Below are 20374 nucleotides of genomic sequence, written 5' to 3'. Positions count from 1 at the left end.
AGTTTTATCAGTGCCGTGGCGAGCCCAAGGTCACCCAGCTGGCTGCATGTGGGGAGCACAGAATCGAACCTAGCATGCCAGATTAGAAGTCTGCACTCCTAACCACTACACCAAACTGGCTCTCTGCAACTTTTGCAATGACAGGGTTCCTAGTCTTGTGTAAAATCTGTTCATACTTGCCACTGGTGACACACAAGTTAGTAATGGAGCCCAAGGTACATTCCCATTCCCTTGTGTTCAGTGAATATATGGAGACAGCTAATGTTTTAGCAGCACTAGGAGCAATTGCAGTTCAAACTATTATTCTTTTAGACAACATTTTGATCTGGTTACCCTAACCTTGAAGGTTTTCCGCTTCCCTCCCACGTCTGGATAAAGATGTTTGCTTCTTGACTGTACTCTTACTCTGTGTAGGAAAGTATTTAACTCAGAGCATTTCTTCCCCAAGAATCAGTGTACAGACTTTGGGTTGTTGTTGTTGTTGTGTGTGTTTTTTTTGTCAGAGTGGACCAGACAGAAACAGCTCACTTTGAGACTAGAGAAAAGTGGCATATGAGAACCATCTATTCTTTATCTTCTGGCTGGCCTGGATGCTTTCCTCCATCCTTGGATGTAGGACCAAAGTCAGCAGGTAGGGCAGCTGCCAAGGCCCAAGTCTTCAGAAGGGACCCACTGCCACCACTCTCCACACTCTCCACTGCCCGGCTGCCCATGTGCTTGTTGTGAATTCTTTCAGTATCCAAACTCCCAGCTATGTGCACTGCCCTACATAGTCAGGGTCCAGGAATTGTTGGCTAGCCATGAGCAAGTGGATGTGGCAAGTAGTTGTGACTAGGTATTGTGGGTGTTGGACAGGGAGGGTTGAGTGGGGGAGCACAAAGGCTAGCACAGGAGGAAGGGGTCCTTGGACACTATCTGCTCAGGGTCCACTGAAATCTGGAACTGGTCCTGCTTGGATGTCTAACTGGTCCATCTAATCAATCAAAAAAACACATTACCAACAAAAATCCTGTCAATCACAGTTAGGGCCTCACCAACCACTCAGAATGAGACCAGTTTGGGTAACCCAAGTGTTGGAGTAGGCAATATCTGGTATACAAAGTTAAGAGGAAGAAGAAGACCCTGAAGGGGGCAGTAAGAAGACTCTTAGATAGGTCAGAGAGTTCAGGACCTTTCTATCTTTTAAGTGTGCCTTTTGTCTGTCCCTAGACCGATACTCTTAGGGCATTTTCCTCTTTCTTCACAGAAGCTTTTCTGTTCTTTTTCCTTGAGGTAGTCATGTAGCTAGCCACTGCTTCTCTCTCTCTCTCTCTCTCTCTCTCTCTCTCTCTCTCTCTCTCTGCACTATCACAAATGTTCTTCTATAAATAAACCTTTCCTCCTTTAACCTAAAATATAGCATGTGCATATCAATAACTTCTCCGCCCTGCTAACACCAAGCACACAACAACACATTTCTGCAAAAAAAAAAAAAAAAAAAGCAAAAAGTCCCTTATCCCAACCTATCAGACACCCCAAAATTCCTGTTCAGCCCTGAAGCAAGTTGTGAATTCCAAATTGTTGTCACAAAGGAGAAGAGGGTAGGGAGCTTTACAGGGAAAAAAAAGTGTGACAAGCAATGAGGAGACATTGCTGTTCTCTCCCTTCTCACTGGCTGCATCTCACTGGCTTTCCTCTATTTCCCACCCCAAACACCTGGTGCCCCCAATTTTCTAAGAGGAGCAAAACTGCTCCTGCCACTATTTAGCCAAAAACAGGCTTCAGAAGATTTGTAGTACTGTAAGTATTTTAGAAAAGAATATTCTGGAGCAATCAACTAAGGACATGGACAAAATTTAAAGGGTTCAGAGGAGAGTGACAAGAATGTTCCGGGGACTGGGGACCAAACCCTATGAGGAAAGGGTGAGGGACTTGGGAATGTTCCACCTGGAAAAGAGGAGACTGAGAGGGGACATAATTGGTGTCTTTAAGTATTTGAAAGGCACTTAAAGGAGGGCAGGGAAAGGTTCCTGTTGCCAGCAGAGGATAGGACCCACAGGTTTAGACTACGTGGAGAATATCAGGAAGATATCAGGAAAAATAATTTCACAGTCAGAGTAGTTCAGCCATGGAATCAACTGCATAAAGAGGTGGTGAGCTCCCCCTCGCTGGCAGTCTTCCAGCAGAGCAGTGGCTGGACCAAAACTTATCCTGGATGCTTTACACTGATCCTGCATTGAGCAGAGGGTCGGATTAGATGGCTTGTATGGCCTCTTCCAACTCTTGGATTCTAAGCCATTTTTCAAACTGGTACTCAGACTGCATCAAAAAGAGATTTTGTTGACTGTTCCTAGATGCAGCCACCATGTGATGGGGGGAGGGTCTTGTTCAATGGGCAGCGAAAAGGAGTAGAATATTTGGAATGGTTAATCCACTACTTCTCCTCCCAAGTAGAAACTAGCAGGTGTCTTGGCAAACTGTCCTGCTGAATGATAACAGAAGAGTCAGTGGCATAGGGACTATCAGAATATCTGAAAGAGATGATGGTGGTGGTAGTGATGATGATGATTTGCTTTTGTATTTCATATGATTAAAATATACAGTAGTATAAATATAAAAAGGAAGAGCAATCTAAAATTATAAATGTAAATTCAGAAGTCATAGCTAAAACTAATTTGTCTGACTGTCTCCTGCTAAGAAGGTGCCGATAGCATTTAACTGGACGTAGTCCAGTAATCAGGTGGTTAGGTAGGGAAGTCAGCAGAATTGAGCTGTTCATTTTCAGCGCCTTAACCATAGACCAGCAGAAGGGCTCTGTCTCTTAAACCCTGTGGAACTATCCAAGGTCCTGTATGTCTCTGATGCTCCCAGGGAGAGCATTCCACCAGGCTAAGGCCAGGGCAGAAAAAGCCTGGTCCTTGTTGAGGCCATATTTAATTTCTTTAGGACCATGGCTTCTCAGTTGATTATGGTCACTAGAACTTAGTGTCCATTGGGAGATGTAGTGGGTACTGTCTTTCCCTTATCCTTGGAAAAACTGATAACTAGTGAATGGCATTGTGAAAAATATCTGTGTCTTAAGGATCAGATGCCTCATTTATGCATTATGCCTGTTTATGCATTATGCCTGTTGAGGAGCAACATTATTTGGGCTAGCTTTAAGGTCATGCCAGATCTTCACTCATTTTCAGTTTTCAGGGCCAAAGTAGGGAACCAACATATTTCCCGGAGCAGGACACCAGCTAATGATTATTGTTGAATATTGTTCATCCCTTCAATGATATTCCCCCCTCATGGATGCATCTCTGTTTCTATTCTATTCTGCACAAGATTGTTATTGGTATCAGCTAATTAGGAATTTAACAGTGAATGGGGTACAGTCACAGTTCCGGTCAGATTACTCCTTGTTATGGTATCACAGAAGATAGATGAACCCAGATGGAAGCCTGCAGCTGTTACTAGTGTCACTCCACACAATTCAGGAGAATGGATGTTACCACAATAGGAGAAAAACTGGTCATATCCAACACTATGGCTTTAAATCCCCTTTCTTAATTCACATTTTTCTCTTTTGTCTTCCATCCTCTAATGGTACTCATATAATGTAAAGTATTGTCAAGTCACAGCCAATTTACTGTGACCCCAAAGGGTTCTCAAGCAGGAAATATTCAGAAGAAAAAGAGTTGGTTATTATATGCCACTTTGCCCGAAGGAGTCTCAGAATGGCTTACAGTCACCTTCCCTTTCCACTCCCCACAACAGACACCCTGTGCGGTGGGTGAGGCTGAGAGAACCCTGATATCACTGCTCGGTCAGAACAGCATTATTAGTGCTGTGGCGAGCCCAAGGTCACCCAGCTGGCTTCATGTGGGGGAGTACAATATCGAACCCAACTCACCAGATTAGAAGTCCACACTCCTAACCACTACACCAAGCAGGCTCTTGGAATACCATGTTGGAATACCATGTTGTCTTAATGGCAGGAACTGGCTCTTGCCATTCTCTTCCTCTGTGTAGCAACCCTGGACTTCCTTGGTGGTCTCCCATCCAAGTACTTAACAATGGTCAACCTTTGTTCTGAGACCAGGCTATTCTGGGCCATTTAGCTCAATGCAGTGGTACCAGTATATACACAGACAAAACACTGTGGAATAGAAGATTTCCTGTAGGTCATGCCACCTAGAGAAGGACACTTCCATCAGTGGGAAATTCTTCCATTAGTAGAAGATAAGTTTAGATGACAAAAGAATACCATGTTGTCTTAATGGCAGGAACTGGATCAAGAATGAACAACACTTAATATCATGTTTTTTTATAATCAGTAAAGATGAAGTGTATTTTTATTCCAGGTAGATGTAACTCTAATGATCTTATATGTCTTTGCTAGCTTGCAAGGGTTTTTTGTTGCTGTTGTTTGAATCTACTTCTGGTAAGTATGCACTTAACATTTGCTATTTTTCTGTCTGCAACATGAAACTACATCCAGGAAGCTTTTACACACAAAAAAGGAAGGCCCTCGTCATAGCTGGAAAGTGGGAGATAACTGCCTCATAGGCAGTTGCTCCGCTCAGACAGTCTTTGAAATAATGGCAAAGGGGAAACTGAACATGAGTCAGCAATATGAGACTCCACTTTAAATGTTCTGTGCTATTCTAGGAGGCCTAAAAAGAAATAGAACATTCACAGCAGGGCACAATAGAAACACATTACAGCCAAGGCTCCCCAGATGTGAGCCTGAAACTCCCATAAAAGACAATTGCTGGAAGAGAAAATATTTTTAGGATGTTCTTCAATTCCCTTTCCTAAATACTGACCTGTATCATTCATAGCACATTTGCATCAATGTCATGCTTCTGCAAACTGGCAATGATTCATAGCATCTCCTCTCCCCATCATACTTCTAAACTAGGGATGGGTGCTGTCTTTATTGCCCCATCTAGTAGATCTTCTAATAACATTTCTGGTCCATAAGAACATGAGCCCACATCAAATTGCTCTCACACTAGGCTTGGAATGTTGAATCTGCCTTAAGAAGGACAAAATGGAGTAGCCATATCCATAACCATATCCTGGGCAGAAGTGCACAGCAAAGTACTCCCCCCTGGCCCAAATAGCCCTGTAGTGCCTTTTTATGGACCAATGGGAATGGAGAGGGGTGTTCCTCCCCCCCTAAAATCCCTGCCAACCCTGGAAGACACCACCTCTCTCTCTCTCTCTCTCTCTCTCTCTCTCTCTCTCTCTCTCTCTCTCTCTCTCTCTCTCTCTCTCTCTCTCTCTGTATATATATCTTGATTCATCACTCTCTTTCTACCTCTCTCTCTGCTGATTTTCCCCCTTCTCCATGCTAGCACCTACAATGGGCTTTAATTCTAGTACAAAAACACTGACTATGCATTTTCAGGAAAGAGGACTTCAATCCTGGTTCTGCAACCAGCACCAGCTTATCTACATTTTGGAAAGGTGCTGCTTATTTAAAATCACCCTTTTATGGAGGAAAACAGCATTGTGAATGCCCAGTTCTGAAACTTGAGTATGGGAGCTATTACTGAGCTAGGGATCAGATTGCTCTAACCTCTTACAGCCCAGAAACCTAGCTGAGACTTTTTGATGAGATGTTGATCCTGTCTCTGTCTTTCTGGAGCAGGCAAATGTCCGTATAAAACTGTACAACTATACCACATGGGACTAGTGTACAACAGTACCACATGGGAGATGTCTACAATATATTGAGCCAGCTGTGAGAGAACTCAAGGTATTTCCCACTTTACATGTCACGTTTTCTTGTTCTGTATGTGCTGGTGCATGCAATGCATGTATCAGTCCTCACCTTCCAGTTTTGCGAATTGCCATTCCCATAGCTACCAAATGGCATCATTATCTCACTGGATACTAGAAATGCTTGAAATGATGGCATACTTCCAAAATGAAAGAGCATTCATAACTTTAAAAAAGAAGTAGTACTAGTCTGTGAATGTCTTTGGAAGAAAGGGCTGTAATTTTACTTTCTCCCACAGCTGAATTTTTGTGAAGCTATGTCAGGAAATTTCACAATCCTTTATTATTATTATATTCAGTTCCATTATCGGAAGAATAATAATCAGAGGTAATGAGAAATGTATGCACTGAAATACTGAGGAAATTCATGTGGAATGCTTCAGGAAATTACTGATGAAAGATTTTTCCTAGCAGGGGGAACTTATTGTAAGAAAACTTCAGTTGGGACTAAACTAAGTTCTCCGATTGTTAGAGAAGGGACAAAACCTTTATATAATCTTTGCACAGCTTTATTCTATCTAGTCATCATCCGACCCAGAGTTTGACGTGCTTCAGCGATTCAAATTGATGAAATGAAAAGTACCTAACAGGATTCTGACTTATTTGGGGCTATTTATAATCTCTATACCATAATTTTCCATTCATTATATGACCGCTGTAGCTGTGAACTTTAGTTATAGAGATAAGGAACACGGAATACTGCTAAATTTTCTTCCTCCTTAACATGTATTTCTCCTTATCCCTGCTCTTGTGTCATTATTCCAAATGCTTCCATGCCTCTGTCCATGTCAGTCAATGTGTTAGTGTCAGCAAGCATCAGTGTCACCCACAGTGTCTTTTGAAAGGGAAGCATGAGCCTTGAAGATAGAACCTGTAATTTACAGAATAGTAAATAGGGATGTAATGAATTTCACAGTGAACTTGTTCAGTAGTCAAACATACCCAATTTGACATTCATGAGAAATGATCGCCCCCCCCCCCTGTGAACCAATCAAAGCTATATTTGGATTGTACAATTAACAGATTTGCAGCTACTTGTTGGTCAGAAGCTGAATCACAGAGTTGCATCTGATCCCCTCTCTGAAAAATAGTTACACAGTAGGGCTGAATGTCAAAAGCATTTGGTTTCTGATCTCCCCATTAGAAAAGGGAGAGAAAAAGATCATTCCCCCACCCAGGTTGTGTAGAACAGAAGCACTGCAAAAGGAAGAGGACAACGCTTGTTTTCTTTTCTTGCAGATCAAGTCTACAGCTTCAGGTTCAGAGAAGAGAACCAATCAATTTCTCCTCTCCATTGTCTGAGAGTTTCAGTTGTGAAGACCAGGAGCAATCTCTTCCTTTTATCTGCAGTCATAGCTCAGAGACTGAGGTGGGGGAAAGGGAGATCAGCAGAGTTTCTGATCATGTAAACCCCCCCCCCAAAAAAAATGCAGCATTTCAACACACCTGGGATGCAGCAAACTTTCCAGGCTGAAAAATCAGAAAAACCCAATTCAACTGTTGATCACCTTTGCTGGGTGTAGATCAAAATTTCCATAGCAAGAGGTCAGAAGTCACTTCCTAGCTGATCCCTCACCATCTGGAAGTTGGTTTCTTATGGCTGCAAATAAACTGCTCCTGAAAATTGAAAATAAGTTGTGAGGACCTGAACTGCTTGATTGCCATTGGGGAGGTGAACTAGCAGAGGTCCAGGTTTTCCAGTTCTCAAGTGGTCTTCAGACATTCAGGTCTATTTAGTGGGACTTGTTTCTCCTGCAAATATTTTGCTAGAGCATGGCCCTTCCAGTGCCTCACAACTGATATATGATTTGGTAGAGATATGTAAACTTCCCCCTGGCCTCTGCTGGTTGCTACAGCAAGACAAGGAATGGAGAAGAATCTGCGTCCCCTTGCCACAGGCCATCTGAATCCATAATATGGGCCAGGGCCAGGAGAGACCTGGACTGTAGCAACATCATGCATAAGTGGGGATTAGCCCCAGTAGCATGCAGGCACCAGCCCATCTTTCCCGGCCCGTGCATAATCGGTCATAGTGCTCAAGATGTAAAGACCCCTACAGAAGCATTCAAGTAGTTCCTGAGAAAGTCCACAGTATGTTCACCCTATGACCCTGAATGGTGAGCCCCATAATGTGGCCTTTCTAAAGAGCAACTTCAATTATCCCTAAAAATAGTGCCATTCTAGAACATGGCTGAGATGTCTGAGCAAAGTGCTTAAACCTTGCCAAAAAGGAGAGGCTTTTTATCTAAGGAAAAAGAAATGTTATAGAGGAATAATTTGGGCTCAGTGCTGTTTTAATACACCAAATCGTTCACATCCACTCGCAGCAACAAAACACCATTTCATTGTTTCTTCATAATCACAGCCATTATTACTTCATTTGCATCAGCCCACCATATCGCTATATTATTCACTCCTGAGATGAACAGTTTTGAATTAAAAACATGGGGAAAAAACTTACAGATATTGCATTTGGAATATAAATCCTATCCCAAGGCAAACTTCTATTATAGAAAATTTCCCCCCAAACCATAAACATTTCTGGGAGCAGAAGTCATTGAATTTCACAAAATCAAACATCCAGAGCTAGAAAACACCCTTTCACATGGGACAGAAGCTTTCCATTGAGCAGATGCACCACTTTCTTTTTTGTATATTAAATAACCTTCACCATTTTGCTCCTTCATATCTCAGCTGGAAAATGCATACCTTTTTGGGGTTGTTTTTCCTCAGTTTATAGAAAGCAAACTGTAAGTGGTTAGCCTGTGGCACTTTGGAGATACTGCTTACTGCTGGACAGGTGACAATGTCCTAAAAGGGCAAGAAAGCTCTACAATTACCTTTCTCTGCATTCTGTCCCCACTCCAGGATATTAAAATGCCTTTAGTACTAAATCTGTTGTCCACCCACATTCTAAAGACAGATTGACTAATCAAGGGTCTTCACAAAGATGACTAAAAAATTCACAAAGTGTTCCAATATTTTGTGGGGGAAGAGGTTGCATCTCAGAGGTGGAACATGTTTTGCATGCAGAACATCCCCAGTTCAATCCCTGCAATCACAAGTACCAAATGGTAGGGAAGACTTTTTTTTCTGCCTGAAATTCTGAAGAACCACTGTCAGTCACAGGAGCCAATATTGATCTAGATGGACCAGTGGCTTGATATAAGGAAGCTTCATTTGCTCAGGTACTACAACAGAAAATATATCTTGTGATGCTTCATGAAGGAAGTTGGGGTCTTTTCTGATGTTAAGATCCAGAGCCCATTAAAATGATTTTGCTCTCTCCAGTAAAATAGCTTTAAATCTGGCTGCCATGGTGCTGACCTGTGCTTTAAAAAAGATGGTGTGAGATATATCTTTGACTGGTTGGTTTTATGAGCTCACTCCTTATTTTGCTAGAGTTCCTAAATTGTGGAATCAGCACTGAGGTAGTAACTGCTTCTGTCATAGTGCAAGGCGGCAAGCCAGGCATAACCTAAAGTGTTTAATCATAAAAGCATGGGAAAAAGACATCACCTTAGCTGAACCCGCGCAAAAATGCTCAGAGATTCCAAGTTCTATTAATTCTTTACTTTTATAGTTTGTAGTAAAGAGATATAGGGACAATTAATTTGTTACCAACAGTGGTATGAGAGCTGCTTCTCTGTGACTTCCAAAGACACTTTGAAAATGTTTGGATGCAGGGGCCACGTAAGTAAGTAGGCATGTGCATTCCGTTCACCTGAACAAGAACAACAAACTGAGAAAAATAGCTGACCAAATTCTCTACTCTGTTTTGGATGCTGGTATATGTGATCCAAATGAAAGCTGATTTTTCTGTTTTTCATTTGGGCAAATTCTGGTATACTGAACCGTTTCATAGCCCCCACACACAAGTGGTTCATTTCATAGCCCCCCCCCCCCGCACACACACACATGAGCAGGAGGAAGCCAACGATCAATGAAATGTCTGCCAGCCTTTTAAACCTAGCAGCTTGATGAGTCTGCCATCAGTTAAGTTTAAATGGCTGACAGACATTTACACCCTTCTTTTTGCTCCTCGCCTCCAAATGAAGGGAAGCAAATGGGACCGTTGGAATGGTCCCTTACAGTGGGTGGATGTGCATGCCCTGCTGTAATACTGGAATTGCTGCAAACCATTCCAGTGATCCTTCTCCATCCATTTGGAAGTAATGAAATAAAGTGGTTCTCTGAAATGGCTGTTGGCAATTGAAACTGAGTAGTCTGTTGAGACTGCTTGTCAGCTGTCAAATTTAAATGTGGGCAGCCATCCAATGGGAGGGAAGCAAGAGGGATTGCTAAAATGGCTGCCAGCCAGTGGGCTCTTCTGGGGCTCCTTGTTTAAACAGCCTCCCCCCCCCTGAAGATCCGAAGCCTATCCTGCAGTTAATCTCTGCAGGACCAGCAATCAGCAGGCCCAAGTTCTTCTTGTAGAACGAGTATTCTTTGCAGGATCAGCTGTTTGGCAGGCTCTGCGAGGGAACCAGGTTTAGACCAGGGCTCCCAACATACCCCAATCCCATCCTGCAGAGAGAGTTATCTCTACAGGATCAGCTGTTTGGTGGGTTCTGCCACCAAGGCATTTAAATGCACATTGGTCCCTTTAAATACCTCATAGCTGGAAAAAGTCACCTTTCCTGAATATATTCTGAATCCCAATTCCATCCCATTATTAAAATTTGAAGATATCAGGAAATATTTTCTGTGTCCTTTATACCCAACGCCCCAAATAGTGGACAAAAATACGTCTTTACTTCTGCTGGCCGTCTTATTAGTCTGCTCACTGTGGACCAATCACTAAAATTGACCAAACTATACATTTTCACTTCCTTTGTTTAATCATCTCTGTAATTATGAAGTGATATATATTCAAATATTTATTTTGGGGAGAAACATATCAAAAATGTCCTTAACATTTCTAGAAGGCCTGAAGAATAGAACACTTGTGCACAAAACAGTATCAAAACTGGACCAATGTAAATTGCTTTTTTCTAGTAGTTTTCTCTGTACCTGTAGTCTGAAAAATAATTTTTCTCTGAGTAAGTCCCCTCGAGTAACATGGAACCTATTTCTGAGTAGACCTGCTAAGGATTACTAAGAGCCCCTTCCAAAATCTGGGAACTTTGACTCTCAAAAGCTATTGTGCTCTTGCTGATTTCTAAAGAGCTACTGGACTAGAATCCTGTGGTTCCACTGCGGACCAACACAGCCATATCCTTCAAAATGTTCCAAAATGGAATGTGCTGTATCTTTTAAACTTCTGCAGAATTTAATTTCCAGTTCCTTTCAAAACAAGTCATTCAATGACTTGAAACCTGTGAATTGTTAAATTTAATTTTGTGACTTAGAGGGGAAGGAAGACATTCCTTCCACATCAGCAGACATTCTCTGAAATCTATTTAATATTACCTTCAAGGCCATACACGGTCAGGGCCCAGTGTACCTGAGGGACCGCCTCCCTGCCTATGCCCCTCAGAGAGCTCTATGCTCCTCCACCACCAACCGGCTAGTGGTCCCTGGCCCTAAAGATGCCCGCCTGGTGTCGACCAGGGCCAAAGCATTCTCTGTCCTGGCCCCTACCTGGTAGAATGAGCTCCCGGAGGAGATGAGGGCCCTGACGTAACTAAAACTGTTCCGCAGGGCCTGCAAAAAGGAGCTCTTCTGCTAAGCGTTTGGTTGAGACCAGGCATGACCAACAGCGACTGAAGGGCCCCTGCTCCCCTCCCATCAGTGCACTCTGGACCTGTTTGCACTGTTGCACTGTTGCATTGTTTGCACTGTTACAATTATCAGTTATTAGTGTTATAGTTACGGTATTTATACATTATGGATTGTTTCATGTATTGTTTATATGTTCTATGTAAACCACTCTGAGCCTCCGGGGAGGGTGGCAAATAAATAAATGAATGAATGAATGAATGAATGAATGAATGAATGAATGAATGAATGAATGAATAAATAAATAAATAAATAAATAAATAAATAAATAAATAAATAAGGTGCGACAATGAAACCTTTTTGTAGTAGCTGGGCTCATACTTCCTAAGTTGTTGCGAAGCCACTTTGGGGCATGCTTATCTTGTAAAATCACCCAAAAGCTGATTTTAGAATCCCAGTGGCCTTAGATCATAGGGGAGCTGGGCACAACAAGGCTCTTGTTACCTGGATTGAAGCCTGGGAAAAAGGTAATTTGGGGAAGGGGTGTATAATATACCTCAGTGGTGTAGAATGCCATACATTCAATCTCCAAAGCAGCCATTTTCTCCAAGGGATCTCCATAGTCTAGAAAATTAGTTGTAATTTATGGAGATCTCCCAACCCCATCTGGAAGTTGGCAGCTGTACTTGTTATCTGCAGGATCCCTATTTATGGTGATAGATTGAGGGACCATTTGCAATACTACCAGGAAAATCAAGAGGGATTACTTTTGCCATCTTGACCGTAGGGGCTCTCAAAATTAGAGAAGCACCATGAACCTCAGTGGTTACATGCTAGCTGACAGGAAACATGGGGCCTCAACTCCCATTTCAGGACCAGTCAAACAGGACACCTCCCAGATGAAGATGCAGCTCACTCACTGCAGTTAACACAGTGAGAGGCCAAGAAACTGATAGAAGTCTGCAATGAGTATTCTTTGTTTTTGTAAGTTCCAGTTGCCTTGTGCCTATTCTCAGGAAGAAATGCTAAGGTAAAATCAATGACTAGGTTAATCTAGTTGGAGTTCGTTTGGGCTCTTTTCTTGGTTTCTGTAACACCTGTAGTCTTGTTCTGCTAAGTATTCCAGAGTCTTTTATCTTCTTAGAGAGAGGAGTGTTTTCTAGTTAAATGAAGCTCTTTGTTTCCTTTTAAAAGCCTCAGACTGTGCCTAAACAGCTTCCCACAGGCCTAGCCTTTCATCCACACAGATCTCCAAACCTGGCTGGCACTATTGCTGGCCTTGTTGATCCTACTTGGCACATAAAATAATGCCTAGATGTATTCAGCCTCATTTCCCTCCCCTAACGCAATGTGCAAACAGTTCTGGGCCTCGTTAATGCTATCCAGCACCCTCCCATCACATACAGCTCCTAAAGACAATGATGGGCTGGTTTGGGAATGAGACACAGTGCCACCCAAAGATGGAACAGATCACCCCAACTCTAGATGCATCTCAAACAGGATTCATCTGGAAGTTCGTGACAGCCTAGGAATGTGCAAATAACTGAGACATTTTTCTAATTTTGCCAAGAAAAAAACTGCCTTCCTTAAAATATTACAGAAGGTTCAATCGAACCTAAACTGGCAAATCCACTGGAAATTAAATTGCTTTATGTGAGGTTTGGTAACTATAACTATGGGAAGTCTTGCATCTCATTGGCCTTGAAACTTATTAGGAAGCATGGGACTATGAATGAATGAATGAATGAATGAATGAATGAATGAGCCCAAGCTGCTGCAGTAGTCACTTGGGACCATCTAAAGCTGATTGTGCAGGCCAATTTCCATACAAAGGAACTTAGAAAGATCTTTAATATGAGCTGAAGCATCTGGGGCTTTTTTAGATAAGGAAAAAGATTTTTAAAAAGCTTCTGTCACATGAAACAGGGTTTGTAACAGAATGAGTTACATGAAGAGATTGAATAGAGAAAGTTTTTGTGTCACGGCTGTAATATTGGAATTTGGTGTCAGCCAGTGCATTATAGGCAGGACAGTGGGGATGAAAGGAAATTCTTCTTCATCCAACACATAATCAATTTAAGGAATGTATCAGTGCCAGAACTGGTGATGGCACTGCCTAGTATCTTGAAAGGATTCAATAAATTATCTTAAAGGACTTGATAAATTAACATCAGATAGGTCAATCAGTGGCTAAATATAATGTCCATATTCTGATTTTTCTAAATACCAGATGCTGGAGATAAGCAACAGGGGAGTGCTCTTGCACCGATATCTGGCTAGACAGCCTTACTTGAAGAATGCTGAGTTATGTAGTTATTTGGTATGATCCAAATGATCAGGAATCAGTTGCAATGTGGGGCACAGTGCCTCCTTCCAATGGTGCACTGCCCAATGGTCACCTGGGCTAGCACAAACCCCCACAGTCTTCCCTCCAGACTGATGAGGGGACTCATGGCCTGGAGCAGCTGGCTGCTCTGCTTCTACCCACAGGGAAGAAGAGGAAGAGTTGGTTTTGATACCCCACTTTTTACTAACTAAAGGAGTCTCAAAATGGCTTACAATTGCCTTCCCTTCCGCTCTAGACAGTGGACACCCTGTGAAGTAGGTGGGGCTGAGAGTGCTCTGAAAGAACTGTGACTGGCCCAAGGTCACCCAGCTGGCTACATGTGGACAAGCAGAGACTCAAACCCGGCTCTCCAGATTAGAGTCTGCTGCTCTTAAACACAATACCAATCTGGATGCCAGGTGATGGGGCAGGCTTGGGGCATGGGCAGATGCTACGGACTCAAAGTGGATTATGGTGCTTGCCTGAGCCAGCATGAACTCCACAGCATTCCCTTCAGATGGATGGTGGGACTTGCGGATGAGGTGGCTGGCCCCTCTGTCCCTGCGTAGGTGGACTGAGAGTTCTGAGTCACCCAGTCTGTCTGTTCCAGCTTGGACTAAGGACATTAGGTAGATAGGGAACTGATTGGAGAACCAGCACCCAAAAATTGTTGTTATCGGATCGAAGGGAGGTACTCGGAGGGAGGGGGGTTCATAGGATTTACTTCTTGTCTTGGTACATTTCAATTTTTTTAAATGATCTGGATTACAGCATGGAGAGACTACACATTAAATCTGCTGATAACACCAAATTTGGAGGAGTAGCAAACACACGGGAAGATAGAGATAGAATTCAATGAAATCTGAACACATGGAAAAGTGGATGGATGTGAATAGGAAGTGATTCAAGAAGGATAGGTACTGAGTCTTATATATGAGTAACAAAAATGAGAAGTGCTTCTAGGGAGCAGTTTGTGTGAACAAGATGTTGGGGCACAGGTGGACTGTGGACTAAAAATAAGCAGTCAGTAATGCAGTGGCAAAAAAGGCTAATGCATTCCTGGGGTGTATCAACAGAGGCCTAATATCCAAATCACAAGATGTCATAGTCTCACTGTACACTAATTTTGTCAGGCCAAACCTGGAGTGGTGTGTGTAGTCCTGGAGGCTTCACTTCAAAAAGGACGTGGTCAGAATGGAGTGGGAACAGAGGAGAGTAACAAAGAAAATCAGGGGCCTGGAAGCCAAGCCCTACAATGAAAGGCTGAGGGACTTTGGAATGTTCATTCTGGAGAAGATGACATTGAAGGGGGGATATTATTGCTCTAAATATTTGACAGGCTGTCACTTAGGGGAGGGCAAGGCACCTGGGTTTTGGCCACTATGTGACACAGGGTGTTGGACTGGATGAGCCATTGGCCTGATCCAACATGGCTTCTCTTACATTTGTATTTGTTACTATTGGCAGCAGAGGATAAAAGGTAAAGGTTTCCCCTGTGCAAGCACCGAGTCATGTCTGACCCTTGGGGTGACGCCCTCCAGCGTTTTCATGGCAGACTCAATACGGGGTGGTTTGCCAGTGCCTTCCCCAGTCATTACCGTTTACCCCCCAGCAAGCTGGGTACTCATTTTACTGACCTCGGAAGGATGGAAGGCTGAGTCAACCTTGAGCCGGCTGCTGGGATTGAACTCCCAGCCTCATGAGCAAAGCTTTCAGATGGCTGCCTTACCACTCTGCGCTACAAGAGGCTCTTGTCAGCAGAGGATAGAACTCACAATAATGGATTTAAATTATTGGCGGGAATATACCAGCTGACTATTAGGAAAAAAAACTTTTTACTGTCAAATTAGTCCAACTTTGGAATTGGCTGCCTAGGGAGGTGGTGAGCTCACCCTCATTGGCAGTCTTTAAGCAGCAGTTGAATAACACTTGTCAAGAATGCTTTAGGCTGATGCTGCATTAAAGAGGGGTTTGAACTAGATGCCTTGTATGGTCCCTTCCAACTCTATGATCCAGCAGGGCTCTTAGGCTCCCAATGTCATGTTGCCCTAAACTTCTGGTTCACTCCTTCAGAGCCAAAGCTGTCAGAGCTTCTTATTCCAATGGAACTCCAGCCTGACTGTGGCCACTGTAATTAGCAGTTATTAAATTTCCTGAAATCCTTTAGTATTCATCTAGCTCTCTACATAATAATATTTGTATTTGTCTTATCATTTATTTTAATTTGGAAGTTCATTATGAAATGACTCCTGCATTGTAATTATAGCAAGATATTTTACTGAGAGTACTCTGTCTTTCCATCCAGTATCTTGGTGCAAACCGTCTTAATGAAGCAATTAAATTAATTAAGGCATTGAATGCACTGGGCCTACATTTCTTGTTATCAGTAATCAGTGGGTCACCTAGCTTCTGAGAAACATTCATGACCATTTTTGCATTCTGAAAAGTTGAGATTAGTATTGGGTCTCTAAGGGCAAACTAAACAGGAACTTATTTAAGAAAGGTGTTGAGAAATTCATTAACCAGGGAAAAAGCACAAAATGAAAAGTGGAGGATTGATAACTTCAAATTTATTTGTATCTTTCTGCAGATAATTAGAGGGCAGCATCCTTCCTAAAATGGCATTGTACAATCACGCAACTGTGTATGTGTGTGTGTGTGTGTGTGTGTGTGTGTGTATATATATATATATATATATATATATATATATATATATATATATATATATATATATATATATACACTAGTAAAATAGCCCATTGTATTCTAAAGACAATGGGCGCTAGCAGGGGGGGAGAAATCAAGGGACTGGCGAGGGCTGGCTGAAGAAAGGTGGCTTACGTTCAAGAGGGCGACAGGGACGGCGGGCGGCTCCAGCGCGGCGGATTCTTGGCGGCGGCCATCTTCTTTTCGCGGGGGTGTGTCCTTCGGCGGCAGGGACTTCCTGGGCGGCGGCTTTTGTGCGGCGGTGCGTCCTTCGGCCGCGGGGACTCCCTCGGAGGCAGCTCTTTCAAGGCGGCGCATTCTTCGGCCGCGGGGACTCCCTGGGCGGCAGCTCTCGCGAGGCGGTGCGTTCTTCGGCCGCGGGGACTCCCTGGGCGGCAGCTCTTTCTAGGCAGCGCATTCTTCGGCCGCGGGGACTCCCTGGGCGGCAGCTCTTTCTAGGCGGTGCGTTCTTCGGCCGCGGGGACTTCCTGGGCGGCGGCTTTTGTGCGGCGGTGCGTCCTTCGGCCGCGGGGACTCCCTCGGCGGCAGCTCTTTCAAGGCGGCGCATTCTTCGGCCGCGGGGACTCCCTGGGCGGCAGCTCTCGCGAGGCGGTGCGTTCTTCGGCCGCGGGGACTCCCTGGGCGGCAGCTCTTTCTAGGCAGCGCATTCTTCGGCCGCGGGGACTCCCTGGGCGGCAGGTCTTTCTAGGCGGTGCGTTCTTCGGCCGCGGGGACTTCCTGGGCGGCGGCTTTTGTGCGGCGGTGCGTCCTTCGGCCGCGGGGACTCCCTCGGCGGCAGCTCTTTCAAGGCGGCGCATTCTTCGGCCGCGGGGACTCCCTGGGCGGCAGCTCTTGCGAGGCGGTGTGTTCTTCGGCCGCGGGGACTCCCTGGGCGGCAGGTCTTGCGAGGCGGTGCGTCCTTCGGCCGCGGGGACTTCCTGGGCGTTTGCTCTTTTGAAGCGGGGCTCTTTTGAAGCGGCGGCGTTGTGTCCTTCGGCGGCGGGGACTCCCAGCCCGGTGGCGGGGACTCCCAGCCCGGCGGCTGGACGCAGCGAGAGGCGCTTCGCGCCTCTCGCCGCATCCAACCGCCGGGCAGGGAGTCCCCGGCAGCCGTGCTCCGCGCGACTGGCGGGGGCTCCCTTGAGGAGAGGCAGGCGGCTTCTTGGCGGCGGCTTCTTGGCGGCGGCCATCTTCTTTTCACAGTGGTATTTCCTTCGGCGGTGGGGACTCCCTGGCCAGCGGCTTGACGCGGCGAGAGGCGCTTTGCGCCTCTCGCCGCGTCAGTCCGGGAGCAACTGCGAGCCGCGCTCTGCGCGGCTCGCAGTTACTGGGGCTGGGAATCAGAGGGACCAATCGGCAGGCGCGAAGCGCCTGCCGATTGGTCCCTCTGATTGTCTGTCATGAGGAAGGGTCCAATCCGGACCCTTCCTCATCCCGGACACATCCCGCCCCAGAACCCCTTACTGTTTTATTTAGTCCGTGGTGCCCGCGGCGCTACGGGCGGTGTACAGATAATTAGAGCCTCTTGTGGCGCAGAGTGGTAAGGCAGCCGTCTGAAAGCTTTGCCCATAAGGCTGGGAGTTCAATCCCAGCAGCCGGCTCAAGGTTGACTCAGCCTTCCATCCTTCCGAGGTCGGTAAAATGGGTAACCATTTTCCTGGGGGGTAAACGGTAATGACTGGGGAAGGCACTGGCAAACCACCCCGTATTGAGTCTGCCATGAAAACGCTAGAGGGCGTCACCCCAAGGGTCAGACATGACTCGGTGCTTGCACAGGGGATACCTTTACCTTTACCTTTACCTTTATATATATAATTAACTTGAGAACATGCTAAATCAGGCTAAGAGGGCATTTAGTAAGCACAGTGAGCTAGTGTGATGGATCAGAAATGCTGGACTTTAAATGACATATAATAAATAAGGTTGGGGTTGTAGCGGTCAGAAAACATTGGGTCGTATCCTAGGTACCACAAGAAGTACTATAGTTGCAGAAATAATATTAGTCACATCCCTATTTCTACTACACCTTGTAGTTCTCCCCAAAGTACTACTATTGTGGGCTGGTGGATCCTCCCGAACAGCATGGATTCATGGAGGAAAAATCTATCACCGGTATTAGCCACCATATTTGAAAGACATGCCTAGGAACTTGGTCGATGTGCTACTGAATACCAGCAAATGGCATAATCAACAAGGGGTAGCCCCTTATCTTCATTCCTGTTTCTTGTCTATTTCAGGCATTTGGTTACTGACTGTGGGAAACAGAATGCTGGATAAAGCAGACATTGGTCTGGTCCATGAAGGAAGTTCCTATTTTATGCCCTCAGATAAGTTATGATATCAATGGTTCATTCTTGTGTTTGTACTGGTGACAGAGGAAGATGAGGTAGAGTTATGGCAAAGCACCTGACCTGGGAAAATTTGTAGGTTGATCTTATAGGAATTTATAGATGGTACCTGACACCATCATTCTTGGGTATTTTTCTCCTTACCACTACAATGATGTTGTGACTAAGAATCACACAGTGTCTAACAGGAATCGGGAACACTTCCAGTCTAACAGCCCTCACTTTTTATTTTATGATACAAGCAATTACTCTGTACTCACAGGAGTCATTTTCTTTTCCTTCGTAATTAAAAATTATATCCTGAGATGACAGCCAAGTGCAATGTAGATGGGCCATCTAACCAAATGACAGCTAGTTACCAAAATGAAAAATAATTCTCCAAAGGGTTTATGGATATTGTGGGGGTTTTTTCCAATGATGCTGCCTTACCAGACTTCAATGTTTGTTTGGAATCTTTGATATATCTGGTTGTTTTTATCCCTGACCTATTTGCAGGGCTTAGACAAAACTGTGCAGCTGTATGTTGGATACAATAGGGTATATCCAAGCTTACATGGACTTTGCAGAGCAGGACTTAACTGTTTCCTCCTTATGCCTCAGTTCATTGATGCATCCCTAGGTGTCAGAAGCCCCCTAGGGACAACATTGGAGTCAAAGGGAAGAGGGTCAGCAATGGAACAAGGGCATCAGCAGAAATAACTGCATCCTTATTTAAGTCTAGCAGGTAGGTCTGGAGAGCAGTCCTAAGGTCTACCTGGAACTGAAGTCTATTCACTGGGTCTTAATGTAGAGAGGTATGTGGTTGGATAGACCTCATTTTATTCACCTTTTGATATGTCACTTCCAATAAATAAACATTCTTCCTCTGTCAAAGCAAGCCTTCTCCCAACTGAGAAAAACTCCTCACTCAGCAGACAGGAGTTATTGGATGCCGCATATAAATATGGAAAGGCATCTCCTGTTTTCACCGCTTGTTATGAACACAGTGCTGTTCTTGGTATTATGTTTCTTCCTGTTTGATGTCACTGTCCTTGCCTTCACTTGCCGACACTAACCGGCATTACTTTAGGCTATAATGTCCTATATAAATTTTCTCACTCTAACCATCACATATCTCATTCAATAGCATCATGGAAGCTCATAAACAAAATCAGACACTAAATCAGATACATTAAATAGACAAGCAAATTGAAACCAAAGTGGGCAGTGATGGCAAGAGCCAAAGAGGAAGGAATATGGAACAGAAAAGCAGTAACAGACAGGCAAGTGAAAGACAGCACTGTAAAAAAGTGAATGTTAAAGAATATGGGTAGTTTGGGAGGCTTGTAATTTGTTTCAGCTGCTTCAGATGTGCCAGTTTTGAAGCAAATATCAAAATTAGAGACTATTCAGTGCAGCCATAATCACTGTGGAAGATACATTACAGCAAAAATACAGCATTTACTTTCATTGGAAATTTGGATCTTAATCTGACATTCAGACTAAGTGCAGATTATCCTCTAGTAGTAGTGTAAAATTTCTGATTGAATGTAGAGGAGGGGAAAAGCCGTTGGCCATGATGCCCATATGGTTTCACTCG

Source organism: Paroedura picta, chromosome 1 (assembly GCF_049243985.1).
Source record: "Paroedura picta isolate Pp20150507F chromosome 1, Ppicta_v3.0, whole genome shotgun sequence".
Taxonomy (NCBI): Eukaryota; Metazoa; Chordata; class Lepidosauria; order Squamata; family Gekkonidae; genus Paroedura; species Paroedura picta.
This window is presented reverse-complemented; position numbering follows the sequence as displayed.